We start from the raw sequence: 20,641 nt of genomic DNA, 5'->3' as shown, positions 1-20,641 counted from the left end.
GAGCATTTTAAATGGCATAGTTAATATGATGGTCTTATAGCTCAGATTATCAGACTGGTCAAGAGATCACTCCTGACCAATCTGATTATAAACATCACAAAGGATAACAAACATAGATGAGTAATTTTTGATATTGTTCTACGCAATGGCTGTCTGGATGTGTGGGGGGGATAGTATCTTCTACACTGGTAGCTTTTCAAGCGTCAACATGTGGCAGTACAATTCATAGATAAAATATAAATAAAATGTTCTTGTGGGAGGGGAGGAAATTTAGCCGCCTTCTTTAGTGCACCTATTATTCTACAAGAACAACTGTGGTAGGAATTGAAGCGATGTGACAGTACTCCTATTGCTGATGGCGTCTTTACTCCTTCTCAGACGCACAAACAAGGAGACCTAAAATTAAACTAAGGATTTATTTTTTCCCTTTCAAATTTGAGGACGAAATTGCTTTAACATAAACAATACGGAAAATTAAAATATAACACTTTATATATCCGGAACAGAAATAAATAAATAAAATTATCAATTTATTTAATTAATAATCAAAAATGAAACGACAGTAATTAATGTTATTATCTGATATTATAATAGCATTAATTACTGTAATGATATTAATGTTAATTAATAATACGAATTAATTATACTATTAATTACACCATTAATTCAATTATAAACAAAATAAAATAATTATTAAATTATATGAGCATGGAAGGCTGTCCTGTTTCCTCATGTTATGCTTACTTAATGCATAATAGTAATTAGTATTATTATTGGCAAATGTTGTAAAGAAGCTGACTTATACAGCACAGACAACAAATAAATAAATAAACAAGAAAAACACTTCCCACGTCACCTGTCCATCCTCTCTAATAATTTGTTTAATTCCTTTTTAAATTTATTCAAGCTACCCAAAAACTTCCCACATCTATCCTGCAACTATCCTTCTTCAATTTAAATGCATGCAGCTCTCATGTGTGTTGTCTGTGTAAGAGGAAGGACTCCATCAGCATTAAGCTTGCTCAATCCATTCAAAGCCTTAACCATCTCAATCAGATTACCTAGCAGGTGTCTAATCTCCAGACACTGCAATTTTCTTGGTAAGAGACCCTTTTGTTCCCCTCACCAATCTCGTTGTCCTTCTCTATATCTGTTCCAGCAGCTCAATATCCTTCCTAAAATGGGGTCTCCAGACCTGTATGCAGTACTCAAGATGCAGCCAGACAATTGCCTTGTACAACGGGATAATCACCTCCTTATTCCTACTAGAAAAATTCCTGTATATCTTTGACAAAACCCCATGAACTTGTTTGCAGTGCTCAAAGAACTTCATATCTGACTGCACAATTGTCCCCAGGTATTTATGATTCTCCCCTGAGTGCCATTTACACCTTTGCTAAGTAAATCTAAGAGTACTGCTGCCCATACTCAGTACTTTGCATTTATCAACGTTAAACTTCAGTCGTCATTTCTCACCCCATCTACCTATTTTTTTCTAGTTCTTGTTGCAGTAGCATATATACCTTGATTATCATCATTAACCTCCTTGGAAACCTTTGTATCATCTGCAAACATTGACGTTATGCCTGATATATATTAATCGGTATCATTAATAAATAAGGAGCCCAACACCGAACCCTAGGAAACTCCGCTAATAATATTAGTCCAGGAAAAGCGACGCCCATTGAGAAGCACCCTGTCTTCTCGCACTCAACCATCCCTTTATCCATAACAGCAACTTGCCCTTAATTCCGCACTACTGTAATTTGTATAGGGTTCTTTTATATGCAATACTATTAAATGCTTTATATAATAGTTATATAGAGTCAATGAGATTCATCTCTTTAATTCTAGTGATGACATAAGCAAAGAATGCTTTGCTATTTTTCTTTGCCATCTTAGCGAAAGATTTCCCATAATCTGCCTTAACTCCCTGTGACATTAGGATTGCCAAGTGTTCATTATTTGTTCAATAAAATAAGTAAGTTTTGTTATAATTTTATACGTTTGTTAGTCTAGTTTTAGTTATAATCAGTTTCCTTTATATTTCTCTACGATTATTGTCGTTGGAACAGTTCAAACTCCATTATCCTTGCATAGCCAAGATATATAAAAATATATATATATCTATATATATTTTTATATATATATCTATCAATATATATCTTAAAAAATATATATATATCTATCAATATATATCTTAAAAAATATATATATCTATCAATTGTCTGGATGTGAAAGATGTTTTCTATATAAAAAAATAATAGCAGTTGAACAATCACTTTAAATTATAAGTTACAGATTATTATTTTCAATCAAGTTTCGGTTTAGTTCTATATTTTATATAGTATTTCTTATTATAATCCATCTCTACCAGTTAGAAGCTATTTATTTATTTTTTTTTAATTAAAAGTTGCTGTTTCCATTCTTGATTTCAAATGCGAACACCTCAATGACTGTTAAACACCATGTAGAGCCTAAAGGAAAGTGCCCGAAATGCAACGTTCAGTGCTTGAAGCCTATTAAAGATTGAGGTGATGAACGGTCAAAAAACTTTCACCTCTTTGAATATGAACAATCTTTCTCTACTCCCTGTCACAATCATTAAGAGCTGATTGCCATAACAGCAATAGTCTATTCAAAGGACAAGCTGGTAACGCGTACTATCTTTCCTTCAACTGGGCCCTGCGTTTTCACTTATTTACTTTTGCAAGAATTAAAGATCATGAAAGAGCATTCTGTCGAGCAACATTATGAGCAGTACACAGGAGTTATTTATAAATACCCAGTAGTTGTGAGGATTAGCAATCAATTCTCTCCCAGACGTCAGGTAAACAATAATTTGAATATTGCGTGCAGATTAATCGGCCAACAGTCATCCAAGCCAAATACAACTGTACGCATCCGCCCAAAGAAACAGTGCAACGTAAGGCCAGGTGGCCAAGCATAGGCGGATGTAGTTGGTGCCTCGATAGGCTCTATACAATATTGCTTTTCCCTTTCACGATATTATAAATTCATTGTAAGTAGATTAAAATCGTTTCATACATAGACCTGTATCACAAAGGAGGGCGACCTGATTCGTCAAGCGTTGGCTTACAAGAAAGGTGTTTGCTGAAGCTGAATTGGATAAATGCAGGAAGTCTGTGACTTGCTATTACGAAACTAATATATAAAATTAATTTCGATAAATTAATTGCCAATATGTTTTAAAATTTATTCCTAAAAATTGGTTCAGCACAGCAATTGTAATTATAAATAAGGGCATTATGCCATTTATATTCAGCCAACTGTCATACTGGGCTGAATACACCGGTTCTCGTCCGATCACCGAAGTTAAGCAGCGCTAGGCCCGGTCAGTACTTGGGAGGGTGACCACCTGGGAACACCGGGTGCAGTTGGCTTCTTTTCATTTTTAGATCCTTCTACATTTCATTTTCTCATTATTTTTTTCTTCTTCAACACTTATTTAATAATAGCATGCAACACAGTGACCAAGTCGTTAATTTTCGTGTAAGTACATAACATGAATGAGCAGACATAATCCAAACCAAATAATTGCAAAGACTGTGGGCATGCCAACGAAATAATAAAACGCATTCCAAATAATGCATTGCCAACGGAACTATTGATAATACATAAATACTAAAAAAAATTTTAAATATATAAAAATATTGAAAGTTTTTAAAAAGGAAAAACAATAAATAATTAACTGTCTAATTATTACAGCTTGAGCTTGCGAAAAGGAGTAGTGGTCACTCTCATTTCTTTATGTTTATTTTTATTATTGTTTTTTTTTTTTTTTTTTTGAAAAGAGCATTAATGCAGTAACTTTCATCCAATTATATGCAGTTGGAAAGACTGTCTTTTTCTTTCACGTGATTTTGAGGCCTGCAGGATTTAAACTGCTTCGCTAATGCAAAAGGAACAAACATTGCCTTCACAACGAGTTTCCATGGTATTGCACTACTTTCAGAAAAATGGCATCACCAAAAGGTTAATTAATCCCTATTTATTTAAAAGAGAACTTAATATCTAATGGGTTGATCAATGAATTCCTCAAAGAAGTTGTCATAGGGTCTCATATTTTGGTGATGCCCTTTGTTTGAAAATAGTGCATAATCAAGGAAAACTCGTTACGAAGGCAAAATCTTTTCTTTTATTTTCCACTGGGAGCTCTCTTTGTATCGGCGTAGTCCCTTGCTATGTGCAAGGAGGTTCTGCTTCAATGTGTCCAAGTACTCTCCTATTCTCTGATTTTTTGTCTCATGTTTGCTGTGGAGGCTGTCTCTCTTGAGGATGCTCTTCACTTTTCCAATTAATTTCTTACTCCTATTGCCCCGTTGGTACTGGGTCAATTGACCTATCTTGACTCTTCTTCTATCTCCTTCTGAAGTCTTCTTTCCCAAGCTGGCGGTTCCTTCTGTTTTCGGTTCTTCTGCTGCTGGTCTCTCGCTTCTCTTTCATTAATCCTCGTGGCTGCTACCGCAGCACAATACTGTACACGGCTGTGTGGATGGCCTCCAATGTTGCACCATTTCTGTCGAGGTAATGCGGTATTATGTACCGATTCAGGTGGTCTGTGACTCTCTACAAGGTTCTATTCGGCCTCTGCGTTGGTATCACGTGAGTCTTTGTAAAAACCATTATTATTATTATTGCTCTTATATTATTTCTCCCTGACTGGGGGTTCCATCTCGTGACGGGTATTGCTACCAAGTACACAGGGTGGTTGTTGTTATGTCTGGTGTTACTGTTGGTCAAGGAACACTGACTATCCTACACCCCAGGGACCCAGGGTCCTGAGCTGGATATCATCATTCTTCTCTCTCTCTCTCTCTCTCTCTCTCTCTCTCTCTCTCTCTCTCTCTCTCTCTCTCTCAGAGTAACTCAGAATTTTTTTTTTTTTTTTTTTTGGCTGGTGCAGCAAAAGCCTCAGGCTTCCTTGCACCATATGGATAATAATAATAATAATAATAATAATAATAATAATAATAATAATAATAAGGTGTTCAGGATTGCAACTTTCTGGAATTCCTTGTAGGTGTTCGCTGGGAGACCTATTGCTGCTAGGCTGTTATGTAGAGTCCTTGGCACCATATCTGCGGTTGACACGATAATCGGGATTATTATTATTATTATTATTATTAGCCATATGGTGCAAGGAAGCCTGAGGCTTATGGTCGTTACTTGTTGCATATGCCACATCTCTTTGATCTCCTGTCTTAGGTTCGTGTACTTCTTGATTTTTTTCCCATGGGTTTTCTGCAGGTTGGCAATGTTGGGTACCGCTATGTCAATCAGATAGGGAGTCTTTACCTTCTTGTCCACAAGGGTTATGTCCGGTCTGTTGTGCGGGATTGTTTTATCCGTTATTATAGCGCGGTCCCAGTACAGCTTGTGGGTTGGGGTGTCTAGTACTGCCTGGGATTCATATTCGTAGTACGGTACACTTTCTTCGATCAGTTGGTATTTCCTTGCTAGCTTCTGATGTATTATCCTGGCTACCTGGTCGTGTCTATGAGTGTACTCAGTCTGGGCGATCACCATTATTATTGTTATTATTATTATTATTATTGGACAAGTCATTAGCTGTAATAATGGTAAATGGCTGGAAGTCAAGAGAAGAATAAATTTTGGATGGATAGCATTTAGGAATATAGTCACATACCAAGGAGCAATATCTCAATTTGTCTGAAATGTAAAATAATTAACCAATGTATACTCCCCACCATGACTTATGGAAGTGGAACTTGGCACTCACCAAAAGAATGGAAGGGTGGCTGAGAACTACACAGCAAAAAAGAATGGAACGAATTATATAATATCAAAACTAATGAACTGGAATGGACTTGGGCAGGACACATAGCTTGAAGACATGATGATAGATGGACTAAGAAAATAACAGAGTGTTACCCAAGAGGAGCTAAAAGAACATACGAAAGACAACAACGGAGATGAACAGATGAAATTCACGAGTTCGTGGGTAGTAAATGGGTGGCCATTGCACAAAACAGAAGGAACTGGAAAGTTGCTGGAGAAGCCTTCATCCTGCAGTGGATTGAAAATTCTTGATGATGACGATGAATGTTGTAAATTTGTTCTCAGTCATTTTTTAGGTTGCATAAGCGAGCAACAGTTGACATAATCCCAATTAAAAATACTGAAATACTGATTTAGAAATAATAAAATAAAAAAAGATATGATAAAGGAACTAAAAGATGATTTTTCAAGAAATTTAGAAAAGATAAGCAAATAAGTTTTTTTTTTTTTTCTTTTCGGTTCAAAAGTTAAAAATACTTTCCATTATAGTAAGATATACATCTTCATCTTCCACGCTCCAGATCTGTTACTAACTCTCCAACTACGTTACAAACGTCATCACTTTATCCCTTGGCGGCTGTGTGAGTGTTCGTTGTCCATCTAACGTCTCCGTATGTGGGCGGGTATTTCCCCAAGCCATTACAAATCTTACACAACTATATAAAGAAACAGAAGTTCTTAAACCACGAGCACATGTGTTCTATCTTGAGATATTTCGTCTTTGCCACATTTCTACGTATCTTTTTCTTCATTGGTGAAAGTAAGCATTTGCTTTCAATTACTTATATTGTACACAGTTACTGATTTTTATTTATATCTATGCCGGTGCTGGTTTTTAAATAAACTAAGACATCGCGGAGAATATTTTGTCGGCAATACATCTCCATGTGTCAGTTTTCTTCGTGTACCACGACAGCCCACTTCCGTTCATTTGTGTTTATTTTTTATTTTATTTTAAACTATAATTGCTCACTCTATTTCTGGACTGTCTTGACAACATTAACATCATTCAAAAGCAAAGGTCCTCACAACTGGGGAAGATTGCAGTCTTCTTGTTTCAATGCATACTTAATAATCGTTATGGAAGTACAAGGTGCGACCAAAATCATAAGACCATTTCAATTTTTCGTAACATTGAAACTACAACATATATTTGTGACTTTTTAGTTTTAAATGGATCCCTTCCCCGATTTCACAAAGACCTTTCTGAGGAATTCGAGATCTAGTGTTTTGAATTATGCTCACCATGAGTTCAAATTTCCGCTTAGGGAAATTTCAGTTTTGGGAACAAGATGGAGTCATTTTGTGGGAGATTTTAACGAATAATGAGTTTAGGCATTAGTGGAATGTTCTGTTGAGTCTAAAATTGCCGATCAAGAAGACTGCATGAACAACTGCTTCATCATGGCACAAAAACCAAGATCACAACTCCTATTGCTGTGAATTGCATTTTTTTTTTTTTTTTAATCTTATTCATTGAAAGTTTGCATTTTTGTATAAGGCAAACTGGAGGGCAAACTCCTAAGGGACAAAGATTTGAGGGATGTCAAGAATATTGCTGGAAGCACAGCAACTCTCTCCCAAACTCTATCCCAAAAGAAGAATTCCAGAAATGCTTCTAATAGTGGCAAGTGGGAAGAATTAAATTAATTTAATATATAAGTTTGATTATTTTATATGTATGATATTGGTGTAGTAGTAGGGTTACTGTTGTTTTTAGGAGCATCAGCGACTAAGGCTATATTGCTCTGTCTGTATTGTTTGTGAATTGCGTGTGTTCTGTGGTCGATTTTCTGTTTGCTGAACGAAAAACCCGAGTTTCCGGGAGAAAAAAACCACGATACCCTCGCCTGAGACCGACTAACTCAGCCACGTTGGGAAAAAGGCCCAGAAAAAAAATTCCTCACGTCATCGTAAAGATTCGAACTCATGTCTTTTCTACCAGATGGGGGGGGAATGGCGATTCTACCAACTGTGCTACCCACGAAAGCTTGTAATGTTGGCTTTAAAATATATTCAATTCAGGAACTTTTGATCGCTCCTCATATTTCAAGTTCATGAAATCCATCATTGGACAGAAAGTTTTCGTTGTGAAAGAGTATTAGTCTAATTGGGGAAATCCTTCGGGTTCACCACAGCATCACATGAATATTCCCTGTGAAAGAGTACTAGAAAAATGAGAGAGGTTGCAGTTTGAAAGGGTTGCTTTCTTGATCAGTGGAAAGGACATAATGGCCATTCACCATCCATACACACGCCTGACGTAGCGGATGAAGCCAGACAAACATTCGACCAGTGGCGCGTTATCCTATAGGCAAAAAAGACATTTTCCTAGGCCCCGATCAGAGGGGAGGGCCCAAATCACTGTTTCAAAACTTCATTGCTGTTTTTTACTAATACTGTATTTTTAGGTGATTTTTATTGGAAACTGAACTTTCTACCTGCCAAGGTCAATGAACTTTATTTGAAGATTAATTTGAAAATTGCGTTTTTTTTTTTTTTCAAAAATGGTTTTACCGATTTTGATGAAATCTTATATTTAGTTCTTATGTCATATAATTTGTTTGATTTGTTGCCACAATAAAATGAAAATGTTCTTTATTAGTTTTTTCTTCAGATGGCGCCCCCAAATTCCATTTTGCCTTGGGTCCCAAGAAGGTATAACACGCCATTGATCTATCATTCTCGCTTATCATGGTATCCTTGTAAGATACAATTTTCTCAACTTTTAACTGGGAAACATAGAACAGTATTTTGAAACGAGATTTAAATCATTTTTGGAAATGAGTCTCACATTTTGAAAACAGTGTGGAGTTCATTTTTATTTAGACGGTTATACAAATAAAATGTTTCGTTATTGGCTTTAGAAAATCTTCGTATCATTTTAAGGGACTCCCAATGGACGGACTTTCGTGAGATTTTGTATTTGGACTTGTTAAAAATATTTGTTGGGTAAAACTAAATTTCATTAATATCGTACAAATAGAAATCCATTCATTATAGATTAAATATAGTTTTAATTCAGTACTGTTAGCTTTAAACAGTCCATGCATGTTTCGCGAGACTTGTGAAGAGATGTGAAGAACATAAATAGAGAAAGAAAAGATACTTAAAAGTATATGGGAGAAAGGTAATAAATATTACAGAGTAGAAATTTAATTGAACAGCTATTTTTAGAGAATGTAAAACTATAGTTTTATTAAGTGTTCTATAAAGTTGTAACCTTAGTAATTAATTGATAAGAAGATAACTATATTTACTTTTCATTTCTATTAATCACAGAAAAAAAATATATATAAATTAGTTCCATTAGTTTGTGATCTCATCCTATATCCCTTATTTCACTACTGAATTTAGTAACCACTTTTATTGAAAAAATTCTCTGTTGGATGTGATATAAGGTAAACAGACACACCTTTTAGGTACAGATATTTCTTGTACTGAATATAATATAACTGGTAAAAAAAAAAAGACACATTACTCAATTCGATGGCAGCACTGAGCTCAGAAATTTATTGAAAGAAGTTACACACACATCAATAATACATCGGAGATAACCCTTAATGGAATTCCAAATTAAATGCAGCAGCCATCACAGTAATCACTGAACAGGGACAGACTATCTTGATGAACAATCAGCTTTTGGAGTTGAAATTTTTTTGCAACGCGGATCAATGTACGTCGTTTCCTGGAATGAAAAATAGTCTTCATTAGAATTAGGATTGTTGACCCCTCAGTTTCGATCCTGTATAATATTACACATGTCTTACATTAATAAATTGAATGCACCATGATTAAAACGCAATTACCGTATTTACTCGCATATTTTGCTGTTTAATTTTTCGAATATTGTATACGTTGTGTGCTTCGCTCTTTTCAAATAATAAATGAGGAAAATTATTCTGGTAAGTTAAATTAAGACTTAATTCATCTCTTCAGGCTAAATTATTTTCTGATAACTTAGTTATAAATGTTATTAATAGTCATGCAATTTCTGACTGCAAGTTTTATTACTGTTTCACCTCTATAGCATATTTGAAGTAAATTAACCTCTCACCATCAATCACACCATGGTTTCGTTTTTTTCCACTCGAAGCTAACCTGTGAGTTATTTACAGTTGAGGTTCACACTATGAAACATTCCTCTCGTGTTTTCTATATTTCGTTTTAAGGTATACAATTTCAAGGAAAATATGCGTGTAAATACAGTAATTCATTATTGTTTACTTTTCAAGGCCTGTTCAAAAAAGAAGAATCATAAATTTTTCATTTATTTGGACTTCGAATACACATTGCATAATATGTACACGATAAAACATGTCAACCAGAGCTCTATAACCAAAGAACTGATACGATGATGATTATATATTCCTATCCAGATGATTAGTTGTAAACTCCTCTGAAGTCGTGCTGAAATATAAACAGAACGTCAGAAAGTAAAAATAAGAGGCTGCCACTCCGAACTACCGCAGGATACAGTGCATGTGATATTAAGGCAGCGAAAAACTGCACAGAAACTAAAGCAACATGAGCGTGTGAGTTGTCGTGTATACCATCCAAAGACTGCACTACTTTAAAACACCACTAGTTTCAAATACATTTGTTTGAAACTAGCAATTAACAGGTTAACCATTTAGAGATGACATTACATTGCCAAAAGGTTAATCTGTTAGCCATTCTCTTATCTTTCATAAGTGAAGATTTAACCATATCATGATGCCGTTGTTTCAAAGTAGTGCAATACCACGGCAACTCGTTGTGAAGGTAAAGTTTGTTTTGCTGCCAGCATAAAACCATTTGCATTAGCTAATCTGTTCAAATTCCCTTTTTGACCTCATTCTGCATTTTCTCTGATAGTACTAAGCAATCTTTTTAATTGGTAGCTAAACTGCAAAATTAAAATTAATTTCAATAATAAAAAAAAAGTTCCGAATTTGTAAACTGTTAGAACGTGACCAAAATTAATATATGCTGCAAAGGAAAAATAATATATATTAATTTTAAGTCTGTTATAATATTTATGAAATATAATAAACTTTTATTATATTTATGCAATATAATAAAATGTGAAATAACATTGTTTTTTTTTTTTTGTTTGCAGTTCTTCAACTGTCAGGCTAGATGACAGCTACGTCAAATGTGTGCGCAGTAAACTTCTGCGCATTTGAGTCTGCTATGCAATAAATAAATAAATAAATAATTCTGTTTTTAGTACGCGACAACTATACGGTCAGAGGAGTTCACAAAGTAGAGAGAATACAAGAAACAGCACTGTATTTAGAGGCCACGGGCTTGAAACCCGGTCACTCAAGGCACTCTATGAACCCTTGCCTGACCACTCAGCTGCGGCGGAAGGATACACCAGTAAAGTGGAAATCAGAAATGAAGCTATTCGTATTACAGATTTGTCAACTTAACCTTTGAACTCATAATTCATAAAATTATTTGCAGCTGTGGCCTTTCTACATGAAAAACGAAACCTTAGCTATTCTAAATAGATCCGCTCTTGCTTTTCATTTATTCAGCTTTTTTTTTTTTTTTTTTTTTATAATTTCTCTTGAGATCCTCCTTCTAACATTTCTTGACTTTGTCAGAGGCTACGATCTTCACGTGTACTGCACTCAACTCCTAATGAATCACGTTCAACACGAACTGATGCTGCATTAACATCTCACTCCATTTCCCTCGTAGGAAGAAGATTAACAAACAAGATTTCGTCCAGTAAAACAGTGTTCAGTATTTACCAAAGCAGGTCAAAACGTGGTAAAGTACTTAAATATAATCGATGTCTGCACTGTTTGTAATTCTACCATTAGTTACACTCAACTATGATTTGAGTTTACTGTGTCATCTTGGTACATTTTTGTACACGTATTTCGGAACTAAACATACAAAAGAACATTCTTATTATTTCCTAATTTAAGTAGATACTGGCTATATACGCAATTGTACTCTGAAATTGCCAACTGCTCATGCGTCGACATATCTTAAAAATATAAATAAAACTATAGGAAGAAACAGAACTTACCGATCCTTTCTCAATTATACGCTCTGCTTTGCATTCCAAGTTACAACCACAAGGACAGGAGGTGAAATACATATCTCCTATAGGAGCCTTCAGTGATTCCACTACACATGTTCTATCTGCAGTATTTAAAAATATATTAGTACACAGGCAGACTGTTAATGTACTGAGAACCACAATATACGAATGGGAGAATCTTTACCATTAAGGAAGAAAAATTCTGAAGACTTTATTACCTTTATACTAGCTTAGTACCATGAAATAATCTACAATAATAAGCATTTTACCAAGGTCCATTTATTTTTGCCAAATGAGTGGACCATAGCCTCCACTCGCTAGCTGATACATAATTTCTCAATAAGCATTCTTAGGAGCATCGGCAACTTAGACTATGTTGCTCCTTTGCGTATTATGTACATGTGCTGATTTTTGTGTATGTGCACTGAAAATCCTGAAATAACACAGGGAAAATCCATACCTGAGATTGACCAACTACAACCCCGATTGAAGAGATCTTTAGAAATTCTTCCAATTACTGACGGGATTCAAACCCAAACCCCGAAAGGAGTCACAAGTGGCAAAACCATTGGAGGACTTCGTAAAAACATGGCGTATAGGTGATTTCTCTTACAGTATTTTATGCCTTCTACAAATATTTATTATTTTCATCAGGATTTCTTAATCTTTTTAAGTTGTGTACTTATTTAATTATTTATTTTAATTTGTGTTATTATTGTATTATCTATTTCAAGGGCAATCTTTTCTACTCGACCTTGTATAGAGTCGACCTTTTCTAGTCAAGTATAGGGAAGTGGCGTTTGTTGAAACAATCAGTTAATGACGTCATAGAAAATTAATATTGATGTGCGGTGCTGTCTAAATTTAAGAAATATTTCTCGACCATAAAAGGCTGAAAATTACTTTACACATCATTTATTCAACGTAAACCTTGTACAGAATATTATCAAAGCATTTCAATATAATATAGGAGTTGAAGGGCAACTTCTGCACGCAAGTAATGTGATATACCAAGAACGAAAAATAAAACACGCCCATCTTGAATTAATTTATTAAACTGCAGTTGACACTTTTTGGAAGTATTCCGGTATTTCATTAATTCAGCTTGTACAGGCTGAATTAATGAAATACCAAAAAAAAAACTATATAGGAAGTATGCATCTCCAGGAAGCGACTTGATGGCGTACAGTGTTAGAGGAAGATTGGTCCTTGACGGACGTCTGTGAGAGCTTTTCCACTCTCAACAGTTACAATTTCCAGGAGTCCAACAGACAGCGATGCCACCACGGCCTCGAGAGAAAGCTGCCTTTTGCTCATTGGCTCTGGTTTGTCTATTTTGAAAAACAGTGATTACGTAGAATGACTGCGGGTTGGATGGACGGTTCTGGGTTCGGTTGGATGGCTGTTAGCTGTCTGCCTTGAATTCTCTGGGACTTCGTGTGGCCCGCAGAATTAACTGTGGATGGGGGAGAAAGTGGATAACGGGGTGAAAGGTTTGAAGTATTTTCTGAGGAAGCACCTGAGGTCGAGGAATAGCGCAATTTAGGAGGGAGGGAAGGTGAATCTACAATGTTTCTGTTAATATTGGCACTTGGACAGTTAAATGGACCACGAAGGATGGAGGATTATCATCAAAATAGCTAAAGAGCACAACTTAAAGCTTCTGCCCCCTTCCCTTGGATGTGCGCGACTCTGCCTATAAAAGTCGCTCACATCCAACTGAAAGAGCCCTGGCAACATCAATAGAAACATTTCTATTTCCATCGCTACCCATCTGGGCTCCTGTACATCAAAAAGTGGCAATTATTTCAAATTCATGCAGAGACATGTTCTGTCTTTCATTCTTGGTAAAGTATTTCAAGTTATTCTCACTAATCTCTTACTTCGAATTAATAATTTACGAATAATATATGAAGATAACATTATATCTTATGTAATAAATTTTTATATCTTCACAAGAAATAAATATATTCATTTACGTTCTATTTAGTAAGTTTTTCAAATCGTACTTTCTTCAATGAAAGCACGGCAGCCTCCGTATTGTTCTCCTGAAGTTACGCAACATTCGTTTTTTTCACATTCGTCTCCTCTTCGACAACGTTTCCCATTTGTTGTTATCTGAAAAATAATAATAAAATAAAAAAAAATGGGAAATTGACAATAAGAGATAAAAAAAATCAGTTAAATAACATAATTGAGTTTATCAAATCACCAAAGTTGATATCATACTCTGCACTACTTGTTTACAAAGAATTATTTTAAATATCAAGCCACTATTGCCAGGGCCGGATTTACATATAAGCTAGCAAGATTATATGTAAAAACAGCTTAAGGTCTCACATTACAAGGGACCTCGCTCCACCTTAAAAAATCCTTATTGTCACAAGTGAACTGTAAGAGAGAAGGGCCTCATTTTATAGCTTAGGGCCCCAACGAATTTAAAATGGACTCTGACTATGGCGTGATAGTAAAGTGATTTATTCGAATTTTTATTTCAATCTCTGGACTTCGGTGTACAACTCCTACAATTTTTAATAAAATAGAAGGAATTGATTACGAGATGAATAATATCTTATATTCTAAATCTGAATTAAAATATAAACCACTTGAGCAAAAGTTCCAAGTCCTATAAGACAATAGATTTTTAAACCAGTTTGTAAGATGTACAACATTCATATAAGATTAATTTCTAACCTATTTAACTTTTTTTTTTTTACTTTAATTTCTGTTTCTTATTCAAATCATGTAAAATCATGGCTGATTTTAGAAGAAAATAAAAAATCCGCTGTTAACGTTTGTTGTTTTGCCACTTGAAATTCTAAAAAAAAAAAACCTTTATTGCGTGCAAAATTAAAAATATATTCATGGCGGTTGGAAATGTTTTAATATAATTGTATTGAATATACTGTACTGGATATTTTCATATTTATAATGATGTGATTACAATAAACAGAAAAAACCAATTATTTTAAATATATCTTAATCTAAGACCTCTTTCTAAAATATTGTTTTGTTAATTGTAAAGTGAATTTACTTCCAGTAAGGATTCAAGTAGTCTAGAGCCTTGCGCACATACTTTTAGAAGCCCTAAAGTAAAGTTCCAGAGGAAAGTGGTGGACCTAATTGCGTATGGCTGCAATCTTGGGCCCTGGTGTTATCATTCCACATCATTTTCGAAATTCAGTTTTGGTAATCAAAACGTTAGAGCGTCCCTTGTTTCCTGGTATCAGTACACTACTTCCAGTTTGATTAGGGCCCAGAATTTTTGCATCACCCGACCATGATGGTAACCATAATTTGTTTTTTAAGTTAGCAATACTGATTTGTTATGCCATTTCCAAGGTAGTCAAGTAAAAATTGCACTGTACATATCCATAACATTGATGAATAAAGTTATTTTTCTGTGTAGTCCTCGATTGTGGAATTGCAAACTAACCTTTTCATTGAGTATTGAACACGAATATGTATTCCAACTGTGTAAAAGTATCTTCTTGTGTTCAGTTGCTTTTACACAGCATTCTCCAGTGCGCCATTATCTATCTTCATAAGGTTGTTTTGCAACGCCGTCCAACTACAGAGAAGGTGGAACATTATAGTCCCTCCGAATTTGTGATGACCTCAGTGGTGCCGTGACCTGTATCATTGGCGTTGTAATGAAAGAACAACACTTGAGACATTTCTCTTCGATATATGCAAACTTTTCAATTTTGTAATGTGTCCACATAGCGATCTGAAATTCACAATGGTCCCGGAGGACAGGAATTCAACAAAAATTATGCCTCCCTCATCTCAAACTATCGATATGACTCTGTATTGATACTGGAAAAAAAAACTCCTCGAATAATGCTAATCTTTTAGTAACGTCCTATTGCCACTACTTTTTGAACAACCCTCTATGCAAAATTAAATAAATTTTCTATTTATACTTCGGGTGTGCGGGACAATAATTCGATATATTAGCCTAGTCACTACGTAATTGCATAAAATTAAATCTACTGGACACCACACTTTCAATATCTGGATTTTTCTTTCCTGTGGTAACGTATTTTGCGTATGTCCTCACATATTACAGGGAAAATAACAAAAGAATCCGTTGAGGTGTTCACATATGAGATAAGATGGCTAGTGTTTTAAAAGTGAAAGACGAATCCTTACAGAAATATGAAGGAACCTACCGTTAGCTGCAAGAAAAGCAACACGTATAGAATCTTGAATTTCGTCAGCGCCATTGTGGTGATATACAGAGCGAAAAAGTCACAATTGGACTGATACTATAATCATGTTTAAAAGAGCTTTTGCGTCACTATACAGACAGACACGTGTCTTTATCTATGGGATTGTAACACCTGTTTTTGAATTGGCGTTCGTATATTTACCACGATACTATCCTGAGTGCGAAGTACAGTCACTGGGATATTTGAATTTACAAATTTCTATCAAATACTTCCAGAAATACACAATAGTCGAGAAACTCATCAACTTTCAGAATTTTCATTGAAAAATTCTTAATTTCCTTTTTTTCTCTGTCGAAAGATTAATGTAGTCATATCATGACTAACTGATAAACAGAATATCATTTTTAAGCATGAATTTGTCAACATTATTTCTCCAAGAGCCAAACAGCAACAAACCAACCTTCGATTTGGCCACATTTGCTTTAATTTCAATGGGCCGATTTTTAAAAAATAATAACTAGAAAATTACTCTGTTTTACCAACACATTTCTTGTAAATTCGACATATCTCCTTAAAGTAGATTAAAACTGATAAAGCACCCTACCTATGGAAGTAAATAAAATGTTTGAAATATTATTATAAATTCTAATTTTCAACTTTATAACTCGTTACCATCCATTATTGTCTATACAAGTACTCTGTTTCACCCAAGTTGATACCAAAGGAAAACTTATTTTAACCAGTTTACATTATCTATTTTATGTAATACAGTGTACTCTGACATACGTTATGGAGGCAGTTGTCTTTCAATGGAACACAACGATGTAATTATTTACCTAAGCATTTGTAGTGACGTAATTTCCCCGCCCTCTTCTCCTATTGGCATATGTAATACTCTGACATGCAAAAAATAGTTCAGTGTTATTAATAGCATTTAGCGTTATATAAATTTGGATTTATACATTTTTATGGAAGTAGTGGCACAATAAATATTAATTTTTATTCTATACCCCCCCCCCCCTTTATGGAAAACGTGACTTCCGTGATCCATATCTTTCTCTTCGATCTGGGACAGCTACAACTACCCAAGTATTTTTTTTTTAAAGCATAATGCGCCTGTTATGCCCACCATGTCCGTCCGTCCGCATGTAACAACTCGATTCCCGATGGAGAGATTTTCATTAGATTTTTTATTTGGGCCTTTTAAAAAGATTTGTCCAGCCTTTCTACATTTCATCAAAATCAGACTAATAGGAATCCCATAATTATTATTTCTTTGTTCGTCCGTCCATAATAAGTTTCATTATATACATATAATAACTCAATTCCCAGTCGATAGATTTAAGAAATTTTATATTTGGGTATGATATAGGAAAGAATATTTCTTACCTGTATAAATTAAAATTTATTTACAAAATTATTATGTATAATATAAAGTATAATAAGTAAGAGTTTTGTATTTAGCCCACAAATATATAATATAATTTTTTTGTGTCTTTATACAACAGCTAATATATGGTTTCTGATGATGAGTACCGGTAAGGTTCCCGAAACGACACCTTAACTTCGGTGGACGGACAAAACCGGTGTATTCAGCCTAGGACAATTTTTTTTATTTACAGATATTTACAGTTGATATAAAATCTTAAATGTTCCAGAGTATTTACGAAGTACATGAGAGGTTCATTTTACATTCAAGTTTTTTTCTTATTTTCACTATAATATTAGTTTCATATAACTTCCTTACATTTGATGTTCCATTGTAATGTCAGCTGAAGAAGGGACCCGATATAATTTGTATATTTGTAAATAGTTTAGTATTCTGTAAATATTTTAGTCCTGCTCTTTCGGATGCAACAATATTCCTCATGCATTATGGAACCCGAAGCAAAAGGCCTTTTCCTAAATGACCTATGTAAACGCAGGTAAATAATTACATATTGTTATTTATTCCACCTTGAGAATGCCGCGTGGTGGTGGGTTGGGTAGCCAATTGGAGAAGAGGGATTCGGAACACGTGGTACGAGTGGGCGGGGCAATTGCGTCACTACAGTTGTACAGGTAAATAATTACATAAAGGTGTCACTGGTGGTTTCCCACATCTGTGCCATGGTACTTTGTGAAGAAGTACAGAATCTCTGTAAAAGCCAGAAAAGTATTTTGTGTTGCATGTATAGTTTAGTGTTGGGTTCTGTTGTTTGTGCTGGCTTCTTGGCCCCAGAACCCCTATGTTGGCCGCAGGGACTCCATGCTGCCCGCCACCACCACTGGGAGGTGAGGCAGGCTGCCCACAGTACTCTGGCTCCCCTCCATCAGGGATCGCCTGAGCTTCCTGATAGAGAACAAAAGAAAAAAAGCATGAGTGAGGGCGATAGCTGAAGGATGGAACTAAAAAGGGGAGGAAGACCGTCAGTGAGTTTCGACATGTGTGTCTTTTACGTAGAAAAGATTTGACTTACTACGTCATACCTCTACATTTTACGTAGAAAAGCGTGCGCTGGGGTTTGCGAGCAGGGGGCAGAGCCCCCTAGTTATTATTATTATTATTATTTTTTTTTTAGTATTCAATTTTCCTGATTAGCTACAGTCCTTTCCTTCGTTTTGCTTGTGTACAATAAGTTTTCCGGAACATACAGCAATTACCTTTGTTCATTGTTACAGTCCTGCACAGGTTATTCTTGTTTAACACTTTAAATATCACTTTCTTTTTAGATATTTTCTCTTTATCTCGAAGAAACCATTAACGATACCATAAATAAGAAAGCAATAACTCCAAGGAATGGCAAAAGGCAGTTCTATCAGGGAGCAAGACAGTCACAAATACAAACCAGTCGCAACTATTCTCACGAAGTTTAAAAAATGTACCAGGATATACATATTCTTTATTCTGAAGCTACTTTGTCCTCGGACTTGAAGGTGGGGGGGGATAGTAACCTTATTTTAAGTCTAAAAAAAAAAAAAAAAGATAAATATGTTCATCCAAACACATACACAACTTGACCAGGCTGGGAGTAAAAATTAAAAAATAAAATGTTTACAGTCTTGAATGTTTTCTGCTTATTAATTCGTTCAGCAGGCTCTAGCATAGTAACTTTCGTCTTCCCACCCATTTTTTATAAGCAGACAAACAACTTGAGAACGCACATGAAACGAGTCGTGGGAAGCAATTTTGGTCAAGAAATAGTCAAGTGAAGAACAGTAGATAAGAGGCCAAGGTAATGTATTTCAGGATGATGAAGGAGTGAGAAAGGTATGGCCATGTACTAGAGGTCATTAGCCACCTGGTTGTTAGTGCACTGAGAATAACTAGGCTTGGTTACTTTGTCAGAGTAACTGTCTTTTCATTTGGGTTTCAAGTACTTGGTCATAAAAAATAGGTGAAGGGTTCCCACCATGACTTATTCTTGGTTTCTCCAGCCCTCCCCCCACAAATTAGCCACACGCGATTACAGAACTGTAAACATACAGGTGAAGATGGTAAGGGGAAATCCACCATGTATGTCTCTAATTTTTCGAGGAGTGTGGATCCATCGATATGAAGTGATGGCAATGTATATAGTGAATGATACTTCATTTATACTTTGGTTTTTACCTTAAAAACTGAATGAATCGTCAGTGTGGGCCATTTATTTAAGAAAAACAAAACTGGTAGATTTATTTACCTCTTATATGGAAAACAAGCTGCAAAATATCCCATGTGATTAATGCAATGCTGCTATCGCTCAGAGCAAAACAAACTCTGCCTTAACAACAAGATGCCCTGGTATTGTACCACTTTAAAATGCATTTGTTTTTAAGTGGCGAAGTTGTCAGATTAATCTTTGGCAATATAATAGCATCTCCAAAAGGTTAAAATACGATATTTTTAATAAATGGCGGATTAACCTTTTGTAGATGTCGTGTTTGTTTGCAAATAGTGCAATACCTGGGAAACTCGTTCTGAAGGCAACGTGTAAAACTGAGAACAGCTCTCAGTTTTACACATCCGCAATTTCTGGTTTTGTTAATACTAAACTTCCGTTTTCACACATTCCTTCATTTACTTTAAAACATAAAGATAGGCTTTTAGATGAATTATTAATTAAAGATGATTTGATAAAAATAACGGACACACTCAGGCAATGGACAGTACCAGAATTTTTTTGAGGACGTGGCTAAAGTAGTGTTCTGGAAAATCATTAGGCTTTTTATCATTCTACAGTAAAAAATAAATAAATATAAATAAATAAATGACACAATAATAAAAAAATCGACATTAGTTTGATCATGGGGGAAGGAACTATTGTCCCTTCAGCTTTTATTTCGGACCACTACTCCTTTTCGCAAGCTGTAATTAGACAGTTAACTATTTCTTGTTATTCCTTTTTAAAACCTTTCAATATTTTTATTTTGCACTATCAATAGTTCCATTCGCATTGCGTTTTATTATTTTGTTGGCATTCCACAGTCTGTTATTTGTAATTGTCTGCTCATTCATGTTATGTACTTACACGAAAATTAACGACTTGGTCACTGTGTTGCATGCTATTATTAAATAAGTGTTGAAGAAGAAAAAAAATAATGAGAAAATGAAATGTAGAAGGATCTAAAAATGAAAAGA

The 20,641-nt window shown here is 35.0% G+C and overlaps 1 non-coding gene across 1 annotated transcript; it reads left to right on the top strand.

Annotated features, from left to right (window-relative positions):
- The first annotated feature begins 3,285 nt into the window (after nucleotides 1–3,285).
- LOC150084870 (5S ribosomal RNA) lies at nucleotides 3,286–3,404 on the top strand. Its single transcript, XR_016547132.1, has one exon. It is a non-coding gene; the product is annotated as a 5S ribosomal RNA (ribosomal RNA).
- Nucleotides 3,405–20,641: the final 17,237 nt, after the last annotated feature.

This window comes from Mastigoproctus giganteus, chromosome 6 (genome assembly GCF_048544385.1).
Source record: "Mastigoproctus giganteus isolate SK-2022 chromosome 6, ASM4854438v1, whole genome shotgun sequence".
NCBI lineage: Eukaryota > Metazoa > Arthropoda > Arachnida > Uropygi > Thelyphonidae > Mastigoproctus > Mastigoproctus giganteus.
This window is presented reverse-complemented; position numbering and strand designations above follow the sequence as displayed.